The sequence below is a fragment of the Saimiri boliviensis genome (assembly GCF_048565385.1).
Source record: "Saimiri boliviensis isolate mSaiBol1 chromosome 19 unlocalized genomic scaffold, mSaiBol1.pri SUPER_19_unloc_3, whole genome shotgun sequence".
NCBI classification, from domain to species: Eukaryota; Metazoa; Chordata; class Mammalia; order Primates; family Cebidae; genus Saimiri; species Saimiri boliviensis.
The window spans coordinates 179314-205835 of NW_027412504.1; the positions used below are offsets into that span (position 1 = coordinate 179314).

The following is a 26522-nucleotide window of genomic DNA, read 5'->3' on the forward strand; positions in this document are numbered from 1 at the left end:
GCCTAGGACGCCGAGGACTTCACTGCCCCGAACGAGGACCCGCGCTCCTGGACCTCAGATCACCCAGCGCGAGTGGGAGGTGGGCCGTTCGGCGAAGAGGGCGAGACCCTACCTCGAGACTGAGCGCCTGGAGCGCCGCCACAGATAACTGGAGAACGGGAGGAGACGCGGCGGCGCGGGGTCCCAGGGGCCCTGGGGAGCCTTCCCCACTTCCTATAGCTCTCCCGGGACGGTCTCCCCGAGAAGGGGAGGAAAATAGGCTCACAGAGAACATCGCCCTCCCTTGCATGGAGCACGGCATGAGTTTTCCTGAGAGTCCTTTGAGGGCTCCCTCTGCTCTCTAGGACAATTAAGGGATGGCGTCTCTCAGGAAATGGAGCGGAAGAGTGTCCCTGTAATACTGATCAGGGGCTCCCCTTGAACCCTGCATCCATCTTGAGCTTTGTGACTTTTTTCCTCAGGCCTTGTTCTCTGCCTCACACTCAGTGTGTTTGAAGGTCTGATTTCAGCTTTTGTGAGTCCCTCGACCTCCACTCAGATCAGGACCAGAAGTCGCTGTTCCTCCCTCAGAGACTAGAACTTTCCAAGGAATAAGAGATTATCCCAGGGTCCTGCGTCCAGGCTGGTGTCTGGATTCTGTGCTTTCTTCCACACCCCAGGTGTCCATTCTCAGGACGATCACAAGGACGCTGCTGGGGTGTCCCATGAGAGATGTGAAGTGCCTGACCTGGCAGCGGGATGGGCAGGACCAAACTCAGGGCACAGCTTGTGGAGATTGGGCCAGCAGGGGATGGAACCTTCCAGAAGTGGGCGGCCGTGGTAGTGCCTTCTGGAAAAAAGCAGATACACATGCCATGTGCAGCATGAGGGGCTGCCAGAGCCCCTCACCCTGAGGTAGGGTGAGGAGGGGGATGAGGGTCACATCTCTTCTCAGAGAAAGCAGAAGCCCTTCTGGAGCCTTCCAGCAGGGTCAGGGCGGAGGCCTAGGCTCAGGGACCCTCACCTTTCCCTCCTTCCCCAGGGCCATCTCCCCAGCCCACCATCCCCATTGTGGGCATCGGCGCTGGCCTAGCTGTCCCAGGAACTCTGGTCCCTGGAGCTGTGGTTGCTGCTTTGATGTGGAGGAGGAGGAACTTAGGTAGGGAAGGGGTGAGGGGTGGGGTCTGGGTTTTCTTGTCCCATGGCAGTTTCAAGCCCCAGGTAGAAGTGGTCCCTGCCTGGTTACTGGGAAGCACCATCCACACATGGGCCGACCCTGCCTGGGGCCCTGTGTGCCAGCACTTGGTCTTCTGTGAAGCACATGTGACAATGAAAGACACATTCATCACCTTGGTGATTGTGGTGTTGGGGTCCTGATTTCAGCATTCATGAGTCAGGGGAAGGTCCCTGCTAAGGACAGACCTTAGGAGGGTGGGTGGTGCAGGACACACACCTGCTTTCCTCATGTTTTCTGATCCTGCCCTAGGTTCTGAGTCATAATTCTGGAAACTTCTCTGGGGTCCAAGACTAGGAGGCTCCTCTAAGATCTCACGGCCCAGCCTCCTCTCTATACCCTCACAGGACATGTTCTTCCCACAAGTGGAAAAAGAGGGCGTGAATCTCAGGTTGTATATAAGTGGGGGGGCAGGCATGTGGAGGAGCCCACCCACACCACAAGTCCTCCTGTCCCACGGGTCCTGCAGCCTCTGGCCAGGTCCTGTGCTTCTTCCACTCCAGGCACCAGCAGTGCCCAGGACTCTGACATGTCTCTCATGACTGCTAAAGGTGAGACTCTGGGGGTCTCAAGTGGGTGGGGGCGGGGCAGAGGGGAAAGGACTGGGTAAGGGAGATTCTTTGATTGGGCCGTTTCGAGTGTGTGGCTGTTCAGAGTGTCATCACTTACCATGACTGACTTGAATTGCTTCATTGTTTTCTGTAGCCTGAGACAGCTGCCTTGTGTGGGACGGAGATACAGGATTTCTTCACACCCCCCCTCTTTGTGACTTCAAGAGCCTCTGGCATCTCTTTCTGCAAAGGCATCTGAATGTGTCTGTCTCACTGCTAGCATGATGTCAGGAGGTGGAGAGACAGCCCACCCCGTGCCCACTGTGACCCCTGTCCCCACACTGACCTGTGTCCCTCCCCAGTCGTCTTTCCTGTGCTAGACTCAGGGCTGGGCATCTCCATCTCTGTCTCAACTTCATGGTGCACTGAGCTGCAGCCTCTTACTTCCCTACTGAAAATAAGAACCTGAATATAAATTTGTTTTCTCAAATATTTGCCATGAGAGGTTAAGGAGTTAATTAAATAAATCAATTCCTAAAATTTGAGAGAGGAAATAAAGACCTGAGAATCTTCCAGAATCTGTGTGTTTGCTGTGCTGAGTTTGTTGCAGGTGGGAGTGGAGAGGGCTGTGAGGAGCCGAGTGTGGATGGGGCCTGTGCCCAATTGCGGTTCAGTCCATCATGGGCTTCATGTGGTCAGTCTTCAGCTGGGTTAGCTTCATGGCTCCACTGTCCTTGTCCCTTCAGTGGAAACTTGTCCAGTTGGAGCTGTGATCACAGAGGGTCAGACATCACCCAGGGTCTCCCCTGCACACAGGAGTCTCTGCACTTTCTGAGACAAATGTTCAGACCATTTCAGCTCCTGCCCTTCTTCCAGGACTCCTCTTCTGCTCTGCTCTCCTGCCCTCTGCCTGCGCTGGTTCCAGTATTCTTGCTGCTGGCTCCAATACCCAACTCATGACTCTAATCAGAGTCTAATTTAGATGTAGGTTTGTTTGTGAAATTGGACCCATCCTCAAGGACTGTTCTTCCCTGAAGAGAGAAGGCTGATGGTGAGCTGCAGTGTTGGGGGGAGGGTTGGTGTGGGAGGAGACATGGGGGAGGGGGCCATACAAACAGCCCTGCTGAGAAAAGCACAGGTGGCCTTGATGTCAGTGTGAGGGGACCTTGTGCTGTAGTTGCCACAAAACAGCATTTGGCCTGAGGTTATGTTAATAAAGCTATTGCCTTTAGAACAGGGAGGTCCCCTGCAGTGATCACTCATTCAACTGTCCTTGGTTGTGGGTCAGACACAGGACAGAATGGTTCTGCATCTGGTGAACATAATTGAAGTCAAATGAGAAAAATCTCTTACCTTGTGGAGCATGTGTTCCAGTGGGAAGAGGCAGATGATGGATACACTGTAGCCAGAGCAAAGAAAGAAAGTGCTAGAAGGTGGTGAGTGCTGTGAGGCAGGTGAGCCAGGATGTGGGGAGTGGGGACAGGGAAGGCGGCTGTTGTGCTGGGTGGACAGCGTGTGCCACATTGCAAAGGTGACCTTTTAGGAAAGAGTTGGCCACAAGGATGTCTGGGGATGTCCTTTCCCAACAGGGGAACCTCCAGTTCAAATGCACTAGTGCAAGAGGGTGTCTGTGTTCCCAGAAGAGGAAGGAACCCAGGAGGGTCGGACAGAGAGAAACTGAGGTGAGGGCAGAGGGACAGCCAGAGCAGGTGGGCCTGCAGGGAGTGGGGAGGCATCTAACATTTTCTCTGAGTCAGCTGGGGTGGTAGAGGACAGTTTTGAGCAGAAGAGGGACATGGTACAACTTCTCCTTTAAAAGATCTCTGACTGCTATGCTAAGAACAAAACTAAGAGGTGAGAAACAAGAGAGGCAGAAGGGAAAACAGCAGGAAGTGAGTGCAGTATTCCAGGCTGGAGATGTCATTACCTTGACCGGGGTGTGAGCAGGGGAAATAGTGGGATGTGAGGGGATTCTGGACGCGTTTTAAGATGGACCAACAGCATTTGCCAATGGATTGTATCAGTGGTGTGAGGAAGATGAATCAAGGACACCCATCGTTGTAAAAGGAGTGAGTAGACGGAAGGGTGGAGCTGCTGTCAGTGGACATGGGGAGGCTCTGGCAGAAGCAGACGGAGGAGGGCACATCCCAGGCACTCAGTGGAGAAAATTCTGCTAGGAACGCAGGTGAGGGAGCTCACATGCCAGTCGGACAGACAATTCCAGAGTTTAGGGGAAAGGAAAAATATACTGGGCTGGAGAAATCGATTTAGGAGGTCACACCATATAAATGATACTTAAAACCTCAAGCCTGGATGAAGGCACCAAGGGAGTGACCCGCTGTGGAAAAGAATGAGCACAAGGATGGAACCCTGGATCTCCAGTTCTAAGGGATCTCATCAGACTATACCCAGAGCAGACTGCACGGTTCTGACCCCATGTCCAGAGGACACTTAGACAAGGAACTTCCTTGAGCACAGGAATCACCTGGACATGGTGCTGAGATCCAGTAAATCCAGAGCCCAGCAAGAGATTCTGGATTTATGGCAAGGCTGGAGCTCATGTTTCTGGTCTCCAGATCTAGAACACCAGGATCCCACGTGTCTGAGAATTAGCCTCACTTGTAGCACTTGTCATATAAGTGATTCCTTGGTCTTGTGCAGAAGACTCTGAGACAGGTGTTCTAGGAAGCTGCCTGAGTATTTTCTGTTTTTTTTTTTTTTGTTTGTTTTTTTTTTTTTTTTTTTTGAGACCGAGTTTCGCTCTTGTTACCCAGGCTGGAGTGCAATGGCACGATCTCGGCTCACCGCAACCTCCGCCTCCTGGGTTCAGGCCATTCTCGTGCCTCAGCCTCCTGAGTAGCTGGGATTACAGGCACCCACCACCATGCCCAGCTAATTTTTTGTATTTTTAGTAGAGACGGGGTTTCAGCATGTTGACCAGTGTGGTCTCGATCTCTTGACCTCGTGATCCACCCGCCTCGGCCTTCCAAAGTGCTGGGATTACAGGCGTGAGCCACTGCGCCCGGCCCTGCCTGAGTATTTTCTAATCCCCGCCAGCAATCCTGTTGCTCAACCAGATTGGGATCCACGGAGATCAGAGATCAGAGTGCCCAGGGTGGGTGGACCAGGTGGGTTTTCAAACCTCATTTAAAAGAGCATTCTTCTCATAGAAAGAAAAGGGAGGACGTATATCATCAATTATGAGACGTGAGATTCCCTGTTGTTCTCTCCACTATGGAGCAGAGGCCAGGTAGACAATTTAGGATGCAGCTCTCACACAAAGAACACCTCTCAGTGTTGCTCTCTGACACTGGTCTGCAGACTGATTTCTCGCTTACTTCTTGGAGCAAACTACGGAAAACAAATTTCTGTAATTTACACATAAACCAGGATATCTGGTGTTGGGGGCTAATTTTACTGGGGCGAAGGCCACAGAACCAGGCTGGAAACTACACATCCAGGAGCAGAATCCGCAGCCCACACTAGAGCAGGTTCCACCTAGGGACACCTGCCCCTACTGCACAGATACCGCAGCTCAGACCTCTGATATCCTGGGGCTGGACACTGAACCCTGAGGTGAGGTCCGATGTCACTGCTGCATTTGGAAACTGGAGATCACTGCTGCCTCTTAGACGTCTTCACTACAAAGCGTTCTGCACAGTCCGGGTTCTCTGTGCCACCTCATTCCGGTTCAGACCCTGTCGGTGATACAGGAGTTAAGAAAACATTATTTAGGCAGACAGTGAGATGGCGGAAGTCCTGGGTAAGGTTTTCCTTTTAATGAAACGCAGCCCCCAAATATTTTCTTTTCTAACAAAGAGCAGCCTGTAAAATTACTACATTTAATCAGAGAGATAGACTCCAATACAATAATAGTGGGGACTTTCAACATCCAAACCTTAGGATTAGACAGGTCATCTACACAGAAAATCAAGAAAGAGCGGGATTTAAACTGAGCTTTAGACCAAATAAAGCTGACAGATATTTACAGTGCATTCTAACACTACAGAATGTACACTCTTTTCATGAACACAAGGAATGTTTTCACGTTTTCCGGCAGAGGGCCTGTGTTCAGCCACAAAACAAGTTTCAATCGATTTTCAAAAACTGAAATCATATCAGATATCTTCTCTGGACACAATGGAATAAAACTAGAAATGTACACCAAGAGAAACTTTGGCAACTAGACAAATACATGGAAATCAAACAACATTAAAGAACATGTTGATTCAATGAATAATCATTGAGTCAACAGAGAAATTCAGATGGAAATCAAAAAGTTTCTTGAAACAAATAAAAACTGAAAGATAACATACCAAAACCTGTGGGATACAGCTAGACAGGGCTAAAGGGAAGATTACAGTCAGCCATTTCAAATCTGCTAGGCCAATGCTTCCTTCATTTTTTATTTTTTTAAGACAGAGTCTCACTCTGTTGCCCAGCCTGGACAATCATGGCTCACTGCAGCCGTGACCTTCCAGGTTCAAATGATCCTCCCACCTCAGCCTCCCAAGTAGCAGGGACTACAGGAGCATGCCAGCATGCCGGGCTAATTAAAAATATATATATATTTTGAAATGGAGTTTTGCTCTTGTTGCCCAGGCCGGAGTGCAGTGGCACGATCTCACCTCACCGCAACCTCCGCCTTCTGGGTTCAAGTGATTTTCCTGCCCCATCCTCTCAAGTAGCTGCGATTATAGGCATGCACCACCACACCCAGCTAATTTTGCATTTTTAGTAGAGACAGGGTTTCTCCGTGTTGGTCAGGCTGGCTTGAACTCTCAACCTCAGGTGATCCCCTACCTCAGCCTCCCAAAGTGCTGGGATTACAGGCACGAGCCACCATGCCTGGCCTTTATAATGTTTTTGTAGAGACAGGGTCTCCTCCTGTTGCCCAGGCTGGTCTGAAACTTGTAGGTTCAAGTGATCTTCTTGCCTCAGCCTCCGAAAGTGCTGGGATTACATGTGTGAGCCACCATGCCCAGCCTAGATCAATACTGTAAAATCCAAAAAGGCCCTCCGATAAACTCAGGAAAAAAACTTACATCGTATAATGGTACCTATATTGTAAAATGACACAAGACGATGAGCTTATTATACCTAAGAGGCTATTTGCAAACCTACAAAGTATGAAGTCTTAAACAGCTGCCTGAAATCTGGACGTCCTCACTGCAGTGCCCAGTTCTAATTCCAGCCACCATGCCCAGCCAGTGAAAATCTGCATTTTTAACAAGCTCCCAGATGGTCCTGATGTTGGTGGTCAGGGAAGCACACTAAGAACCACTGCTCCAGCCAGGTGCAGTAGCCCACACCTATAATCCTAGCACTCCTAGCCAAGGCAGGAGGATCCCTTGAGCCCAGGAAATGGAGGTGGCAGTGAGCTATGACTGCACCACTTCATTCCAGCCTGGATGACAAGCAAAGTAAGACCCTATCTGAAAAAAAAGAAAAGAAAAGAAAAAGCCACTACTCTAGATTGACAATTTTTTTTTTTTTTTTTGAGACAAGATCTCATTCTGCCACCCAGGCTGGAGTGCAGTGGCATGATTGTGGCTCACTACAGCCTCCACCTCCTGAGCTCAAGTAATTCTCCCACCTTAGCTTCCAGAGTAGCTGGGAGTACAGTCATGTGCCACCACGCTTGGCTAGTTTTTGTATTTTTTGTAGAGATAAGGTTTTGCCATGTTTCCCAGGCTGGTCTCAAACTCCTGAGCTCAAGTGATCCACCCGCTTCAGCCTCGTGAAGTGCTGGGATTCAGGTGTGAGCCACAGCACCTGGCCTCACTTTTTTAAAATTGTGGTACAATATACATAACAATATTTATTATTTTTACTATTCCTAAATATGCAATTCAGTTGCATTAAATAAATTCACATTGCTGTGTAACTGGCACCACTATTTGTAACCCAACACTGTTTTATCATACCTAGCAAATATTCTGTATCCATTAAACAATATCTTCCCCTTTCCAACTTTCCCCAGGCTCTGGCATTCTACTTTCTGTCCCTATGAATTTACCTCATGCTAGTGAAATCATACAACAGCCAGTAGGCACCTCATGCAAGTGGAATCACACAACAGCTGCCCTCCTGTGTCTGGCTTATTTCATGAAGCAGAATGCTTCCAAGGTCCGTCATGGTAGAGAAAATATCAAGACTGCCTTCCTTTTAAGGCTGAACAATATTCCATTAGATGTATATGCACCGTTTTGTTCATCTATTCATCTATTGATGGACACTCGAGTTACTTCCACCTTTGGCTATTGAGAAGATTGCTGCTGACCAGGCACAGTGGCTCACACCTCTAATCCTAGCACTTTGGGAGGTAAAGGTGGGCAGATCACCTGAGGTCAGGAGTTTGAGACCAGCCTGGCCAACATGGTAAAACCCCATCTGTAATAAAATTATGAAAATTAGCCAGTTGTGGTAGTGTGTGCCTGTAGTCCCAGCTACTTCAGAGGCTGCGACGGGAGAATTGCTTGAACCCGGGAGGCAGAGGTTGCAGTGAGCTGAGGTCACACCATTGCACTCCAGCCTGGGCAACGGAGTGGGACTCTGTCGAGAGAGAGAGAGAGAGAGAGAGAGAGAGAGAGAGAGAGAGAGAGAAAGAGAGGGAGTCAGAATAGTGCTGCTATGAACATGAGTGTACAAGTATCTCTTTGAGGTGCTGTTTCAATTATTTTAAATATATACCTAGAAGTGAAATTTCCAGGTAATACAGTAGTTCTATGTTTAATCTTTTGAGAAACTGCTAAACTGCTTTCCACAGTGGCTGCACCATTTTGCATTCCTAACAGCAACGTCAGCATTTGCTGTCCATTTTGTTTAGTTTTGGTTCTAACCATCCTAGTAGGTAGTGCTGAGCCGTTATTATTATCACAACTTTTGATGTGGGCTTTTGCCAGTACTTGTAGCACTGTAAGGGCAGCACGACAGCAGTGAGAGGTTCTGACCACTTTCCAGCTTCAAACACTTCTAACAGTTCCATTCAAAACACAAGTTTTCACAGTTGCTTCTAATTTTTTTGAAAATTACCTCCAAGGTAATTTTCCAGCTTCATTTCAACTTACCAAGCTTCCTTCCTTCAACTAAGGAAATGGGCTGGGCATGGTGGCTCACACTTGTAATTCTAGCACTTTGGGAGGCCAAGGTGCATGGATCACCTGAGGTCAGGAGTTCGAGACCAGCCTGGCCAACATGGTAAAACCCTCTATCTACTAAAAATTTTAAAATTAGCCTGGTATGGGGGCTCATGTCTATAATTCCAGCTACTTGGGAGGCTGAGGCAGGAGAATCACTTAAATCTAGGAGGCAGAATTTGCAGCAAGCTGAGATTACAGCACTGTGCTCCAGCCTTGGCAACAAGAGTAAAACTCCATTTCCAATAAATAAATAAATAAATAAATAAACAAACTTGTTTTGGAAAATTTTCTACCTCAACTTTCTTATAATTGACACAATTTGAAAAAAAAAATCCAGCTTAAAAACAGAAAAGAAAAAAAAAAAAAACAGGCAAAATGAAAGTACTATGGAAAAACAATTTCAAAAGCTTTGTCCCAGATATTTCATATACTTTCCCATTACACTCACTGTGGTACTTAAGAGATTAAACTGCACATATATAAGACTATGGCTCCAGCTGGAGTGCAGTGGCATGACCATAGCTCATTGCAGTCTCGAAGTCCTGGGCTCAAGCGATCTTCCCACATCAGCCTCCCAAGCAGCTGGAACAACAGGTACATGCCACCATGCCCGGCTAATTTATTTTTATTTTTATTACTTCTGTAGAGATGGGGTCTTGTTATGTTGCCCAGGTTGGTCTCAAACTCCTGGCCTCAAATATTCCTCCCACATTGGCCTCCCACAGTGCTGGGATTACAGGCATGAGGCACTGGGTCTGGCCAAGATGGGTTTTCACAAAGGCCAACAGCAGAGTTTCTATTCTGAGAGGTACAGCCAGAGGCTTATATGAACCCCCCAACTTCATTAACCTCATTAAATCATATAATTTCCATCATATGGAAATGTACATTAAACAGTGATACCTCAGGACAATAAATGACTGGGAACAATGTAGCCACAACTCTATAGGGAAACTTGTGAATGGCTGAAACCAGGAATGTTGAACCCACACGTGTCCAGGGAGAGCTATTTCCGGGGTGTGTGTGTCGTCCATAAACACACGTGGTTCCTGGCAGATGAAGTGCACTGGAGACAGCACCGAAGTTAACCAGGAGAGTGAGTGTCAGCGTTTCCCCTACCTCGGAATAGCATCCCTGTATCTTACAGATAATCCCCCTAAGCAAAGCAATACCTGCTTTGTACACTATGTGAGGAACAAATATTTTAACAGTTTCACTCATTCTTCAGCAAACATGTTAGTTTTCTTGTTTTCTGTTTTTCTTTCCAACTTTTATCTTAGGTTCGGCGGCACGTGTGCAGGTTTTTTATGTAGGTAAATTGTGTGTGTCTCAGGTTTTGGTGTACAGATTATTTTGTCACCCAGGTAATAAGCACAGTACCCTATAGGCAGCTTTTTGACCCTCACCCTCCTCCCACTCGCAACACTCAAGTAGGCCCAGGTGTCTATTGTTTACTTCTTTGTGTCCATGTGCACTTAATGTTTAGATCCCACTTATAAGTGATAAAGTGGGGCATTTCCTCCACCTCCTCTTCTCCTTCTCCTTCTTCTCCTTCTTCTCCTTCTTCTTCTTCTCCTTCTCCTTCTTCTCCTTCTTCTCCTTCTTCTCCTTCTCCTCCTTCTCCTCCTTCTCCTCCTTCTTCTCCTTCTCCTTCTCCTTCTCCTTCTTCTTCTTCCTCTTCCTCTTCCTCTTCTTCTCTTTCTTCTTCTTCTTCTTTCTTCTTTTGCCCAGGCTGAAGTTCAGTGGTGCATGATCTTGGCTCACTGCAATATCTGCTTCCCAGGTTCAAGCAATTCTCCTGCTTCAGCCTCCCAAGTGGCTGGGATTACAGGCACCTGCCACTATGCCTGGCTACTTTTGGTATTTTTAGTTGAGACAGGATTCACAATGTTGGCCAGGCTGGTCTCAAACTCCTGACCGTATAGAATCCACCTGCCTCAGCCTTCCAAAATTCTGGGATTACAGGTGTGAGCCAGCATGCCTGGCTGGCATTCAGTTTTCTATTGTCGCATTAGTTCGCCTAGAATAATGGTGTCCAGCTCCATCCTTGCTGTGAAAGATACGATTGTTTTTATGGCTGTGTAGTATTCCATGGTGCATACGTACCACATTTTCTCTACACAGTCCACTACTGATGGGCATTGAAGTTCATTCCATGTCTCAGCAAACATATTTTGAGCTTTCCAATGTGTACTAAGAATTCAGAAGCTCGACTCCGTGTCCTCACTGCACATAACAAGTCCTCCTCCTTGACAGTTACTCTCTAGTTTTATAAGTGCTTTCAAAGAAATAGAGGGCAATTCCTCAAGGATAGAGAGCTCCAACCCTGATAAACAAGGATCTGGCACATACCAAGAGATGATAAATGACTGCCGATTGAACAAACTGTATTTCTGCTTATGATCTACAAACATTTCCTCTCAGTTGACATTAACATGAAAAAGGATTGATACGTAAAAATCAACACTGTGTGATGATTATCAGGAAACAGAGACCCTTCATACCCACACCCAGAAACATTTGGAGGTACACGTACTGAAACATCACAATATGTATAATTATTATGTACAATTATAATTATGTACAATTATGTAAATTAAAAAAGCATAGAGATAGGGTCTCACTCTTTGCCCAGGCTGGGGTGCAGTGGTGAAATCATAGCTTCAGTAACCTCAAACTCTTGGGCTCAATGGATCCTCCTGCCTCAGCCTCTCAAAGTGTTGGAATTAGAGGCTTACACTACCACGCCTGGCCAAAAACAATAATTTTAAAAAAGAGAAACATTTGACGGGGAGAAATTAAAATGAAACCACATTATCATGCCATGGCAAGGCTCAACAGTGTTCTGCCTATAAAATTTCTCTTTGTCCAGTGCAGCAGCTCACACCTGTAATTCTAACGCTCTGGAGGGCAAGGTGGGAGGATCCCTTGAGCCAAGGAATTTGAGACCAGCCTGGGCGACACAATCCATTTTATTATTTTATTATCTATTAAAAATAAATACAGGAGCGCACCGAGACGGCCCAGCCATGGGGCCACGCGGGAACAAAGACGGGTGGAGAGGAGACCCAAGCTATAATGGCTGAGCAGGGCTAACTGCCTCCCTCCGAGCCTGCCCCCTCGCCCAGCAACGAGGGACTGCTCCGAGCCTTCCTGCAGAGCCAGCGCACCCTGTTCCACATCCTGGACGACCAGCGGCTGCTGCACTTGCGCAAGATCGAGTCCCACTGACAGAATGCTGACGCGCGCGAGCTGCTCCGCGGGGTGCTCCAGGGTCTGTGCCAGGTTGCCCCGGCCAGCAGCGACTTGATCTTCAAGCACTGCGTGGCCGGCCTGCGCACCTCGCTGCTGAGGCTGATGGAGCCCCGGGCCCCAAGCACGCCACGGCACCCCAGGGTACCAGCCGCGGCTGCCGCCTCTGCCGCGGCTGCAGCTCCTGGTGTCGGTGCCCCCCTACTAGCCATGGCCTGTCCTGGAGAGGAAGGCCCTGCCCCTGGGCATGCGTGCTCTCCGACCGGCCCCAGCAGTGCGGACCCACAGCCCGGAGCAGCTGTGTCACCTGACCAGGCGATGCCCTGCCCCGCAGAGCCCTAGTAGCCCCAGAGCGCGGCGCGCCTGGGCCAGAGCGGAGGCTGCACGGACTTTGGGGCCACAGGGAGTCCCTGGCCACTGGGGGGCTACTGTCCGAGGGACACGAGATGTCCCGGGGCCTGGGGGAGCTGCTGGCTGCGGCCTGTGCCAGCCGGGCCCTGCCCACTCCTCCTCTGGGCCCCCCTGCCCTGCCCTGACGTCCACCTCGCCCGTGCTGGCAGCAGCAGACCATCCTCATGCCAAAGGAGCAGAACCGACTCCTCACCCAGGAGGTGGCCAAGAAGAGGGAGCGCATCACGCAGCTGGAGCAGGAGGAGTCACGCCCATTAAGCAGCTGTTGAGGCCCCATCCTGAGCCAGCAGGACGAGGGGGGCTCTGGACTCCACCTTCATCTAGCCCCAGGGCCCCCAGGGCCGGCCTGGCACTCAGCCCTGCGACAGCAGGCACCCCGTCACACTCATCCTCTCTGTCTGGAGACCCCCGGCAGGCCCAGGCGCAGTCCCTGAGTTGGCGCCTTCCTGGCCCCCTTGCCATCGGGCTCCCCAGGCCAGCCCCAGGCTGACCTCGCGCCGAGCCCTGGACTCGGTTTTGGCCCCTGGTGTTGACATGGGCTGGGGCTCTCTTGAGTCTGCATAGCCTGCAGCTACTGCTGCCGCTGTCAGTGGACACGGGGTGGGGTGAACCCTCGATGAGTTAGCAGATCTCTGGCCACCCCAGCGGCTTCCAGCGGTTTCCAGCGGTTTCCAGCGGTGCTGCCCTGGGCCCCCTCTCCAGGGAAAGGCGCCGCTCACGCCAGGCTGCACCTCCGAAAACGGCCCGCAGAGGGTGCGGGAGGCTGCGATGCGGGTCCAAGGCCAGCTTTCCCCTTCCCAGGGCACCAGGACAGGGTGGCTGTTGCTTGGATGGGAGCAGATGGGGGGTGGGGTGGCCTCTAAGCGGGGGTATGCTAGCCTGGCAGGGATGGCCGTCGGATTTCTGGTCCCGGCCAAGGCTGAGGGAGTCTGGCTGCAGCAGATCAGGGAGCTTGGCATGCGTGTGCCTCCCGCAGAGCCCCCAGCCCTGTCCTGGCCTTCCTCATCCTGGCCAGGATGCTGCCCCACGCTGAGTCCCACACAACAACCTGTGAGCCTATCTCCCCAGGAGGGCCCGTCCCCAGGAAGGGGGTCACTCTGTGCCCCCAGACAGCTCCCAGATACATCAGAGGCAGAGCCTGTCTTTCTGCCCCCCACTCAGGATTCCTAAGGTCTGGGGTCCTGCTCACCCCCCTTTTTATGCCATGCCCAACCCAGGTTTCAGGAGAAGCCACTTCCCTGAGCCAAAGACAATGAGAACCCCCAGTGTACAGGAGGATGCTGGGGCAGGTCCCCTTGGGTATCACTCCCTGCCCCCCGCCCAGGCCTACTCCTGGTGTGCTGGGGTAGGTACTGGTTGGGGGCACCTGCCGAGCCCAGCCTGGAGGTACTGAGTGCCACCAGAGCCAGGGCATGGCAACATCACGGATGGGTTCTGCAGTCCAGGATCCCTGCACAGGGACCCTGTGCAGACCACAGGGTCAGTGTGGGGGGTGAAGCAACCCCAATGCGGGCTCAGTGTGTGGGGTGGTACAGGGATTCCAATGCAAGGTCAGTGTTTGTGGGGTGCAGGGACCACAATGAGGGGTCAGTATGAAGGGGACACAGGGACCCTAATGCAGAGTCAGTGTGCGGGGGGTGCAGGGACCCCAGTGCAACATCAGTGTGTGGGGGGTGCAGGGACCCCTCGTGCCCAGGGCACTTTGGAGCACTGTCCCACAAGGCACCCCTGTCTCAGAAGAGGGGTCCTAAGAGGCAGTGGTCAATTCCTTTCCGGAATCCAGCTCCACACTCATCTGCCCACTGCAACCCCACAGAGCCATGCCCCCACCTGCACCCGGTCTGCAGGGGTGTCCCAGAACAGGCCCAAGCCAGCCCAGCATGCAGCTGCCCTCCTCCCCTGAGGATGGTAGTGGGCTTTCCTGGGGACATAAAGACACCAGGACTGGACCTCCTGGCAGGAAAGGAAGCGGGTCCTGAAGGCCTGTGCCCCACAGCCCCAGCACCAGGTGGACGGCAGCACAGTGGGTAGGCCAGCGGCAGACCAGGAGAATCCTCCCTCCCTGATAGGAGGCTGGGGTCTGCCCACCAGGGCCTGCCCACATCTGACTTTGAGGATGCCTCCCATGCCCTGGGGTTTCCCGGCAATTTTACAGGACTGGAAGCAGGAGACAGAACAGTGTCTGTCCCAGGGTGACTTCATCAGGAGACCACCCACACAGAGCTGGACCCTGCAGCTAAAGCAGAAACGTGAGATGAGCTGGCACCTCTGGAACAACTGCCTCTCAGCCTTGGGGTTCCATGCAAGGTGAAGAAAAATTGGTCCTCCAAGTTACAGCTTGAAATCAGGCTACAGTGTGGCCTTGGAGACCATGAGGGGAGAAGGTAGAGTGGTCCCGGGTGGCAGGGTCTAGGTGGCTGGCAGAGGCACAGGCAAATCCTGCCTGGAGCCCACCCTGGTGACACTGGTGGGTCAGTCTTCCTGCAGGATATGAGCAGCATCCCTGGTCTCTATCCCTGAAGTGCCCATATCATGTGCAGGGACATACATGTGTGTGCACACACAGCTGTGACACCCAGAAATGTCTCGGGATGTTGAAATGTGTCCTTGGGGGCAGAAGTGTGCCTGGTTGAGAATCTGCCCCAGGGGTACACAACCCACCAGGCCTCAGGATTTTGTGTTGCTCAAGTTCCAAGGAAAAGGAACATCTCGACTGGGCGTGGTAACTCATGCCTGGAATCCCGGCACTTGAGGCCAGGAGTTTGAGACCAGCCTGGGCAATGTAGGGAGAGACCCCCATCTCTAAAAAAAAGAGAAAGAAAAAAGAAAGAAAGAAAAGAAAAGAAAATGAGATCTCCAGTTTTCAAAACTCAAAAACACCGCAAGGAAACAATACACGCTGAGACCCAGCAGAAACAACAGGTAGACTCTGCAGACACAGACACTGGAATTATCAGAGAGAACATAAAGTAACAATGCTTTATAGAGAGAGAGAAACAAAGAGATTTCTGAAAATACGGTAAAAAAATACATAGGCTGGTCGTAGTGGCTCATGCCTGTAATCCCAACACTTTGGGAAGCTAAGGTGGGCGGATCACGAGGTCAGAAGATCAAGACCATCCTGGCTAACATGGTGAAACCTTATCTCTACTAAAAATACAGAACATTAGCCAGGTATGGTGGCATGCACCTGTAGTCCCAGCTACTCAGGAGGCTGAGGCAGGAGAATCGCTTGAACCCAGGATGTGGAGGTTGCAGTGAGCCGAAATTGCTCCACTGCACTCCAGCCTGGGAGACAGAGGGAGACTCCATCTATAAAAAAAAAAAAAAAAAAAAAAAAAAAAAAAAAAAAAAAAAAGAGGCAGATTTGCAATACTATTAAAAACTGAGATCTCAGCTTTTAATAGTGTAATCTTAAATGTGTAAAGAACACACAGTACTTTTCACAAAATATTATTTTCACTATAAAACAAAGAGATGGGGCGGTGCACAGTGGCTTACGCCTGTAATCCCAGCACTTTAAGAGGCTGAGGTGGGCAGATCACCTGAGGTCAGGAGTTCAAGAAACATACGGGCTGGGTAGAGTGCTTCATGCCTGTAATCTCAGCACTTTGGGAGGCTGAGGAGGAAGGATAGCTTGAGCTCAGGAATTGCAGACCAGTCTGGGCAATATAGTGAGGTCCTATCTCTATTTATGAGAAAAAAAAAATAGCTGGACATCATGGCACGTGCCTGTGGTCCCAGCTGCTCAGGAGGTTTTAGTGGGAGAATCGCTTGAGCCTGGGAGGTCAAGGCTGCAGTCAGCCATGGCTGTCACCAGGTTCCAGCCTCAGCAACAGAAACAGGATCATTGCACATCATCTAAATCACCCTTGTTTTTCTTTTTCCTCATCTGGAAGCAGGGACGCTGTCTCCCAACACGCACACTTCCCAAGGTTGTCAAGAGACCACGTGAACGTTTGGTAAACTGGGAAGCCTCAGCAGAGATGCTGGAGCCAGATTATTGCCGCCCTGCTGGTTGCCATTATCTTCCAGGCCTGTGTTTCTCTGTCGAGCCAGCAACAAGGCAGGGGGAGGCTCCCAGCTAATCCCGACGAATCTCAGCTGTGGGCAGGAGCGCCCTATCTGGAGGCTCTGCAGACATCTGTGTAGGTGGAGAACAGGGAAGATGGGGAGGAGAAAGAGTGGGGAGATGGGGCCAGTGGAGACCTTCACCCAAATTTTTGATTCATAGAGCAGAAGCCTTCTCTCTTCTTTTTCTCATTCCTGAAAAGAAAGCTCTTTTCCTCCAAACACAGTCTTCCAACAGCCCCTCAGCCCCAGGCCCATATCTGTCCAGTAGTTAGCCCCTAACGAGGACCAAATGTCCTGCTGACTTGAGAAGGAAAAACAAGGGACAAGTTCTGGAATCAATAGCTTCACCGCCACTGAGGCCAGCCTGGCACAGTCTCCATCCCAGGCCTCCCAGGGTACCCGGATGGAAGTACTAGGTTTGCCCAAATCCCCACAGAACAGCAGCAACTGGTTTCTTAGTCAACCACAGCAGGCATTTATTGCACCAACTGTATGCAGCAGCCTCTGGAGGGGAAGGTTCAAGCTTTGCCACAAGGGAGGTGATATGTGGAAAGCTGTATGTAAACCACAAATCATAGGGATGTGCAGAATGACAGAGTCAGAGGAGAAAGAATAAGCATTTATTGAGCACCTACTGTATGCCAGGCCCTGGGCTAGGCACTTGAGGTACATTAAAGCATTTAATCCTCATCAACTCAATTTCACAAATGAGGAAACTGCCACAGAGCGGTAAGGGGACTTCAAGATTTGACAGCCAAATAGGAGAGCTGGGATTCAAACCCAGGTCTCTATGGTTTCAAGAGAAACCATAACCCCGCATGGACCTGGAGCCCGCCCATCACATCTCAAAAGTCCTGTCGCTCAGCCCGCCGGGGTGCAGTCTGGGCTGTGCCCCACCTCCAGCCCCTGCCCTGGCCCTGGCTTGGACCCTGGCTATGATGGCCAGACTTGCATCCGCAGGTGAGTGAGGGGCCTGAGACCCTGATCCAGCCTGGCGGAACTAGAGGGGTTCCTCAGGGAGGGAAAAAGGACAGGAGGAGCCAGAAGTGGCCCCAGATCAGGAGTCAAGCAGGCTGCGCTTCTCCCACCACAGGCTGGGGTTGCCAGGGATCTCCCCTGGGGTGGACACGGACCCCGCTATCTCAGGTTATGGGGTTTCTAGCTAGCCAAGGCTCTCCAGTTGGAGCAAGGGCAGGCGACCCAGGCATGGATGGCCTAGGGCGTTGCTTTGCCCATTTGGAGTGTCTGAGACACCCAGTGGGGCCACCCCAATGCTGGCCAGACTTCATTTGCCAGACAAGTTTGAGGTGGCCATGTTGGAGCCCAAAGGGACCCAGTGAGAAGTGGGTCCTGCAGCCTCAGATGCCCTGGGCCAGGAATGGGCAGTGCTGCAAGGAAGGAAACAAGGCAAGTGTCACCCTACCCTTCCCGTAAGGAGCCCCACACACCCCTCCAGCTGCTCCCCAGCTCTGCCCCTTCTCCCTCCACTTGCTCCCCTGTGGACCGATCTGTCTATCTGCCACTCTGCTCTCTTTCTGCCCTTCTCTCCCTGCTCCTGTTGGTGACAGGCGGGACACCCACTCACCACCCTCTCAGCCTCCTAGAGGCAGAGCTGGTGCCCCTCAGATACCCTGTCCCCCCAGCGGGGGCTTGTCCTACAGATAGCCCTGGACCACCACTGCCACACCTCCTCGTCCCAGCACGGATGCTTGACCCAGCTGAGGCTGAATGGAAGTTTGCTTTTGGAGAGGTATGCCATGAGAACTGCAGCCTCAGGGCACACCCATCATCACCTCCCATGCGTGATTCAGTGCCTCAGCTACCTCTTCGGGACCATTCCCAAGAGCAAGGTGGAGCAAGGAAGGGCCTGAGCCTCCTTCACCAGGGCCCAGGCCACACCCTTCTCCCCTTCAGATGGAGCAGCCAGCTCTCAGAGAGGGCATCACGGGGTTTCTGGAAGGGAAGTGAGTCAATGGAGGACCCCCCCGGGGTGAATCAGTGCTGGATCCTCAGGCTCCCTGTTCCTGTCTGCAGGGACCAGATCCCCTAAGATTTCAGGGCCTGAGGGAAGGGCTGGGCCTCCAGGGAGATGGGAAGGGAGCATCCAGGGTGACCGGGGCGGTCAGCTCATCCAGGCCCAGCCTCCAGCCAAGGAGGGATTCCAACGCTCCCACGTCCTTGGGCTTCAACTGAGAGCCATTCTCAAATCCCTTCTCAGAACCGACAATGTGCAGCACGCCCAGTTCCCAGACGCAGCCTATACACTTCCTCCGTGAGCGCCACACACACCCTACTCCCCTCCCACCGTCATCGCCAGCCGCCAGGCCCACCTGGTGCGGCCCATCCCCGGGCCCCCAGGGGGCAGCACTAAAAGGCCCTTCTTGTCCTGCCTGGGTGGGCGGGCGTAGGGAGGGAGGCTCAGTTCCACTTGGCTCTGGAACAGTTTTCTCGAGTGAGTCTGGGTGGGCTGGGCCAAGGGTGCTGGCCCCGGGGCACTGCCCTGCTCCAGAGGCCTGGGGCAGCACAGAGGTGCACACAAGGCTCAGCACCTGTCCTGATCACTGTTGGTCCCCCCAAGCCATCCTCAGAGGCAGCAGGATCTACCCTGCTTCAATTTCTTGTACCTGGTGCCCCTTTGGCCCTGCTCACTAAGACACGCCCATCAGTTCTGAGCCCCCCCACCCAGTAACACACAAGCCCTCCCTGCCAGGTACACCCATCTGGGTCCCACTTCAACCCCTCACATTCTGCCTTTCAAAGTCAGCAATGCCAGGCCAGGGAAGAGGTGTGGGAGTCACCATCCCTGTATGCCCTGCTCTCACTCTGACCCTCAGACTGGAAGGTCACCTCCTTCCTTCTCTGCCTGTCCTTCCAGCATCAGCTCAAGTCCAGTCTCCTCCCATGCTTGGCTCTCTGTGGGGGCCTCCCACACAGCTCCGAAGGAGCTGGATACCGCATCTGTCATCGCGCTCACAGTAGCCCAAGTGTAGCCCCCCACGCAGGCTGGGAGCACCCTCAAAGCAGGGCTTGGGGCTCTTCCTGGGCTGCTGAGGGAGTTGGAAATAGCCATGACGTCCACACTTACTGGCACAGACAGATGAGGGCACACACACGTGCACACGGCCACTCCCACAGACCTGGCCGAGGTGGCGGAGACCAGGAGCCCAGCATGGCTACTGCCGCCACCTCCAAGTCCCCTACCTTGAAGACCTGGGCCAGTGGCACTTGTGGGAAAGGAAGTGAGCACAGGATGGGGACGGGTGCCACACTGAGCTCTGTTCTATTCAAGGCCAGGAGCAAATGAACAAGAGGCTGTGGGTCTGGCCTGGAGCCTGGTCCCTCCCTGGTCTCTCTGCTCCTTCACTGCCTCACCCTGACTCCCACCCCATTTAGCTCTCCTCTTGCTTCCAACAGGCCCTCTGCCCCAGCTGTCAGTTCTATAGAGGCTTCCAGAGCTAAGACTCTTCCTCCAGCTGCGGGCATAGGCCGGGATTCGAAATTACCGTATTACTCTTCCTACTGAGTTTGTAGGAAAAGTGTTTGAATGAACTGACTTTGTATGAACAGTTTTGTCCTTAGCTCTCCATGGGGCAAGGGTTCCCAGCTCTCTCTGCTTCTTAAGAGGGTCCATAATTCCAAACAGGAGAGGCCAGCTCTTTCCTCCAGGGACATCCCAGCGTGCCACTAACTATGTTGTCAGTCCTGCAGCCCACAGCAGCCCTGCAGGTCAGGAAATGGTCCCCGCTACCCACTCATTTTTTATTATTGAGATGAGGTCTTTCCATGTCCCCCAGGGCTGGAGCAATTTCGGCTCGCTGCAGCCTCAACCTCTGAGGGTCAAGCGATCTTCCCACCTCAGCCTCCTGAGTAGCTGGGACTTCAGGTGCACACCACCACACCAGAGTATTACTTTTTTTAGAGACGAGGTCTCACTGTGTTGTCCAGGCTGGTCTCGAACCCCTGGGCTCAAGCAGTCCTCCTGCCTTGGCCTTCCGAAGTGCTGGGATAACAGGTGTGAGCCACCACACCTGTCCAACATTCCCATCTTACCGATGAGGAAATTGAGGCTCAGAGAAAAGCAGGGACTGTCTCACGTCACTCTTTGGGCACAGAGGTCATGGTGTTCTCACTCACCCCAACAACAGCGAGCTTCCCCACATCAGGCCAGGGGGCAGTCACCCACCAGTGGCTCTGACGCCAGGAGGGGAGAGAGAGAAGTCTGCAGGGACAGACAGCTCCCTGAGAACACCAGATATTTGTTCCTGTCTCCCGATCTCCCACCCCCCACTGTTCTCTCCCTCTCCAACCCCCACGACTTTCTCACAGCCTAAGCAAACCCCCTTCAATAAAGCGCCCCCCAAAAGCCAGCATTGCCGATGAAGCCGTGATTGTCTCTGATGTAGGGTCATGGCTGTAGGGCTGCCGTCAAGGTGTCAAGGTGGCCTGGTGGCAGGGGTGGACTCCGCAGGGACAGATCCTGTCCTGTTGAGCATTCCTGCCCCTCACTCAGCTCCTCCCCAGGCCCAGGCCGGCTCCCAGCCTGTGGAAGAGCCCGCCGCTGTGCCAGCCCTGGCATTAGCCAGGCCTCCAGCCATTACTCCTGCTTCGACAGGCCCACGTGCAGATCTCCCATGGCCTAACGGTTTGGGTTGTCAGCGAGGCTGCCTCCCTTCCTGGAACTTACTGCAGAAACCCCTGAGCTGCATCAGACCCCCATGGATCCAGGGGAAAGCCCTGGGCTCAGAGAGAGGAGCCTGCTTGTTCAGAGTCACAAAGTAAGTTCAGCAGGTTGGGGGTGGGGCTGTGTCCCTGGTTTGGGTGGAAGCTTCACCCTCGGGACCCACAGCTCCCCAGGAGCAGACATGCCACCTGTTGTTCTCAGGGGTCTCCCCATGTTGTAGGCTCACAGCCCAGCCCCCAGACGGGTTTAGAGATCTCTGAGCCAACCTGGGATTTTCAGGCAAATCCCTGAAAGGGTCCTGTACCTGCACCCCTGGCCTTAGCCTGCAGGGCCCTGCAGAAGGAGGACGGACCTCAAGCCAGGACCCTCAGCGCCTTCTCCTGGAGAGAGCTGTGGCTGTGACAGGCCCAGGGCTGCAGCCAGCTCCGGGCGCCAGTGAAGGGAGCCCCGGGACTCCCATCTGGGGTTTACACAGAGGAGTCGGGAGTCGCGTGTCAGAAGCACCTCTGCTCTCCACACTGCGTCTGCTTTCTTCCTCACAACTCCTCCGGGAGCTGGAGCTTGTTCTCCCCATTTCCACAGTGGAAACAGAGACCCTGAAAGAGTCAGTCTGCTCCTGCACCCAAAGGCAGGACCCGGAGGGTGCTGCTGGGGCCTGACCGCCAGCCCTGGGCCTGCCCCTAGGTGGAAGAGCAGCTCATCCGCTACGTGCATGATGGGAGCGAGACAGTGACAGACAGATTTGTCCTGATGGTGGATGCCTCTGAGACGGACCACCAGAGCCATCTTGTGGCCTTCACTGTCACCGTCCTGCTTGTCAACAACCAACCCCCCATCCTCCTCACAAACACTGGCCTGCAGGTGAGAGCATCCCTGGGACCACCCCCCCATGTCTGCTTCGAGAATGAGGCCAGCATCCCCTCCCTCCTGGCACAGAGCTCCCCCTTTCTGAGCCTCAGTTTCCTCCTCTGCAAATGGGGAGCTGCTGCGTGCTTCACACGGTGGCTGGAAGGAGAGATGTGAGATTGTGCTGAAGCAGAGCAAGGCGGGAGGTTTTGCTGTTGGACACTCGCAGGCACGGCAGGCAGACTTCTGAGCGGCCACACGTGGCTCTGCTGTTTCTTCTCCTGTGGCTCAGGACCAGAACACCTGCCAGAATCACTTACAAGCCCTTAAGGGCAGGTGCCAGGGCGGGAGTCGTTAAGCTTCCCACCTTCACCCCAGCAAGTGAAGGCATGGCCTGGCTCCCAAAACTCCTGCCCTTTGTGCCCCAGCAGAGCAGGGCCCCCATTCAGCAGGGGTGGAAGTAGAGGCCCGGACATGGGCTGGAACCTGTCATGACTGCACATGTAGTTCTGCTGGAACAGAAGTGGCGTGCGTTTACTAAGCCCACACGGCAGGGCTTTGACCGCCAGCCTCTTGGGGGCATCCTCCGTGGTCAGGAGCCACTGAAGGTTCCGCAGAGGGCTGACTTGGGCTGTCTCCGATGTGGGGCACTGGGGGGTTTTGGTGGTCTAGGATGTGCCCGTAGAGGGCGGCCTGGTGGCGGGGAGGCCGCTGAAGAGTGAGTGGGACACAGCGCTCAGGAACCACGGGCCGGGACGGCTGTGTGGCAGCGCGGCCACCAGGTGGGGCCATCCACCCGTGTTTGCTCCGGGAGCCCAGCGCTGGGGCCCTGCTCCCCACATTAAGGCCCCTACTGCCAGGGCTGGGCCTGAGGGCTCCCTGGGGCCAGGGGAGAGGGCCCAGGAATGCCAAAGGGCTCCATTTTCCGGGCATGTGAGCCCCATGCTGGCACTGCCGAGCAAGATCAGACCTCAGGACCTCAGGAACCGGCGCCTGCTCTCCTTGCACGTGGGAGGCCTGAAGAGGGGTCCCCTTCGCCCAGCATGAGCAGGGCCCGGAACTGCTCTGGAAGCACCCGGCCCATCCCAGCACTGCTTCTGTGCCGAGGACACTGCCAGCCATCAGCCCCCATGCGTCCCACCTCTCCAGATGTCCCACTCTCGGCGCGTCCCACCCCTCCCTCAGCTGGAAGGAGGGCCCATTTCCAAAATCACCATTCCCACCATGTCCAGCCCCTCCCAGACACACATGGAGGGCCTGAAAGGAGACCCCGGCGCCATCAGCAAGGCAAATTAGGAAGCACTGTTGGTCAGAGTTGGTTTCTGGGGGGTGAGAACTTGGTGAGGGTGAGAGCTGGGGCCTTCCTGGGCAGGGGACACAAGCTGGCCTTGAGGGACATGCGGACTAGGCCGGATGGAGAGCAGGGAGGCTGGGCCTGGAGGGTGGCCTTCCCTGGGGCCTTCCCTGGGGTGACAGGGAAGGTGAAGTCGGGGAGGTCCCCTTGTGCAGGGGAGCCGGAGTGGTGCCAGCCTCGATGCCAGCTGAGGCCTGACCTGCAGTGGGGTTGGAGTCCTGGTGGCTGCCCTGGCTGGGGACGAAGGGGTGGGTGAGCATGGCAGGGCAGAACCGTCACAGGCCCGTGTCCCCAGATGTGGGAGGAGGCCACGGTGCCCATCCCTGCGGAGGCTCTGAGGAGCACGGATGGTGACTTCGGGCCTGAGGACCTGGTCTACACCATCAGGCAGCCCAGTAGCGGGCACGTAGTGCTGTGGGGGGTGCCGGGCACTGAGGTGTGCAGCTTCACGCAGGCCCAGCTGGACGGCGGGCTCGTGCTGTTCTCACACAGAGGTGGGTGCTGAGGGCAGGCCCCAGGTTCCTGCTGCCCACGGGGAATCCCCAGGGTGGGGAGCCAGCTCAGGCCAGTGGACCCAATGCCCCCATCCCCAGGAGCCCTGGACGGAGGCTTCTGCTTCGGCCTCCCTGACGGCGGGCACGCTTCCTCCGGACACTTCTTCCGAGTGACAGCCCAAAAGCATGTGCTCCTTTCGCTGGAGGTCAGCCGGACCCTCACCGTCCGCCCAGGTGCCTGTGCTGACTGTGGGCGTTCCTGGCTGCTGGGAGCCCGGGAGGAGCTGAAGGTCGTACGCCAGGGTGACGCTGCCTCTCTGCAGCCACAGGCCCGGGCCTGGGTCCCAAAGGCTGACAGTCTCTTCTGCCTCTGGCAGGGTCTGTGCAGCCACTCAGCAGCCAGAGCCTCAGAGCCAGCTCCAGCGCCCAGATGACCCCCCGCTCCTGCTCTACCATGTGGTGCGACGCCGGCCTGGGCGGCTGTTCTGTGACTCCCCAGCCCCAAAGGCAGCCCCCTTCATCTGTGACTTAGTCTGTTGTAGTGGTAAGCTGACACATCCAGGTGTGACCGTCCCTCTCTGTGGCATGCTCCTGCCCTGTTCAAGAGATAGCTATAAATACTCACATATATACACACACCTCCACGTGGCTGACCGCCTCGCCTCTGGCACTGGGAATCAGTCACTGTGATGTCCTTGTGGTGGAGTCATGTGTCCCAACAAGATAAAGCTGTCCCCTGACACTGCCTTTCCAAAGTGCGCCACCTCCAGTGAGCCTCCCTGTCACCCGGGCCCCGCCATCCCTCCTGTCCCCCGACAAGCACCGAGGTGCTGCGCAGGCAGCCCTGTGGCCTGACAGTCTCTACCTCTCCTGCTGTCCCTCGGCTGAGAGTCAAACCCATTTCTGGACGATGGGGAATGCGTTCCCTGTGGACTGTGTTCTCTCTGGAGCTCAGGGGAAGGGAAAGGACAAGCCATTTCTGGGGTGCTGTTGGGAGCAGTGAAAAGGCCCCACCCTTTCCAAGGAACACTGTTCCCGGAAAGCCTCTGGAGCTCAGCTGGTTTCGTCCCGTGCAGCCGGCTCTGGCCACGAGGGGGCAGGAGGGCCACGCACTCAGCCTGGAGGGAGCCCGCGGAGCAGCCGGCACTCTGGAGGGACAGACAGCGCAGGCCACCAGGCGCAGACAGGAGAGGGAGGCGGGGGGTGGAAGACAGACGCCTGGGGTGGGCGGGAGTCAGCGCCCTTGGGTGCCGGTACCTGCCTTCCCGGCCACCGCTGATCAGGCTTCTGAGCCTGCTGGGTGTCAGGGCCGGACGTGCCACCGCAGCCCCCGGGAAGTCCCCCAGGTGTCACCAGGCAGCACACAGGTAACAGGCCTGGAAGGTCCCCAACAGCCCGGCTGGACTCGCTCAGACACTCTGGGGCTCCTCGTTCAGGGGCACAAACTCCAGGACCCAGTGAGGGAAACGGGACTACACCAGGCCGAGCAGTGCGGCTAAATCCATTTATTCCAAAATAAAAGGCAAAATAAACAGGAGTTGCATCACCAGGAGCCACGACCCTGTCCCCGCCTCCTTCCTCTGTCCTCTGCTATCAATAAGTAAGTTTCCCAGCTGCAAATAATTATTAAAACCTCCTCACCCATGTACCAGCTCCAACCTCTGCCAGGTAAGATACACGGGGCACCCAAAACCGCTAAAATATACGTTACACACATACAATATGTACACTGGGGAAGGGGGGTCACCCCAGCAGCCCGTGCCCTCGCCTGGTCCACAGTTAGCGCTACAGTCCTGCCTCAGCTGCCTCTCTGAATAAGAAGATGGGAGCCCCCTGAGGAAGAAGCTGCTTTGGTGAGAGGAAGGAGGCCAGATCAACTCCAGCAGCCTCTGGCTCTTAAATAACAACCATCATCACCCAGAGATTTGAGGATTCAGCCCTGGTGAAGGTGGCAAAGGGTCTGTTTGTCTCCCCCCATTAGACGGGGGGCTTGTCTTGCTACGCTAGTAATAAAGGCATGACTGGGAAGGGTTGGGAGGGACATGGTGGGGCGGAGACTCCAGCTCCCCTTCCGGCCTTGCTGACATGGGCCTGCTTTTATTTTTATATTTTTCCCCATGATGATTTTTAAAAATCTCTTAACTTCCTTTTCATAAATTTTATACTTTTCATAAAATTTTTCCACATTTTATCCACGTTTTTTTACCACAACCTTTACACAATTTTTATCCCATAACTTTTAATCACGTTTTTATTAGTTTGTGTTCTTTTAATAAACACACGTGCATAGCTATATTACAATTTCATAAAAACACATTATCTCATGCCAAGCATGCCCAGCATTTGCAGAGTCTCCATACCTTTAATACTATAGTTGTCAAGACACACAAAATTTTAAGGCAAAAACAGCGCTTTGCAGCAATTGAATAATTTATTACATTACTGGAGCATCACAACAGCAGTCAATAATGTCGCTTTAGACAAAAGGCTCAGGATTTACATCT

At 53.6% G+C, this 26522-nt stretch overlaps 1 pseudogene; it reads left to right on the forward strand.

Annotated features, from left to right (window-relative positions):
- Window positions 1–11984: 11984 nt before the first annotated feature.
- Window positions 11985–12500, forward strand: LOC120362966 (suppressor APC domain-containing protein 2-like; annotated as a pseudogene).
- The last annotated feature ends 14022 nt before the right edge of the window (window positions 12501–26522 follow it).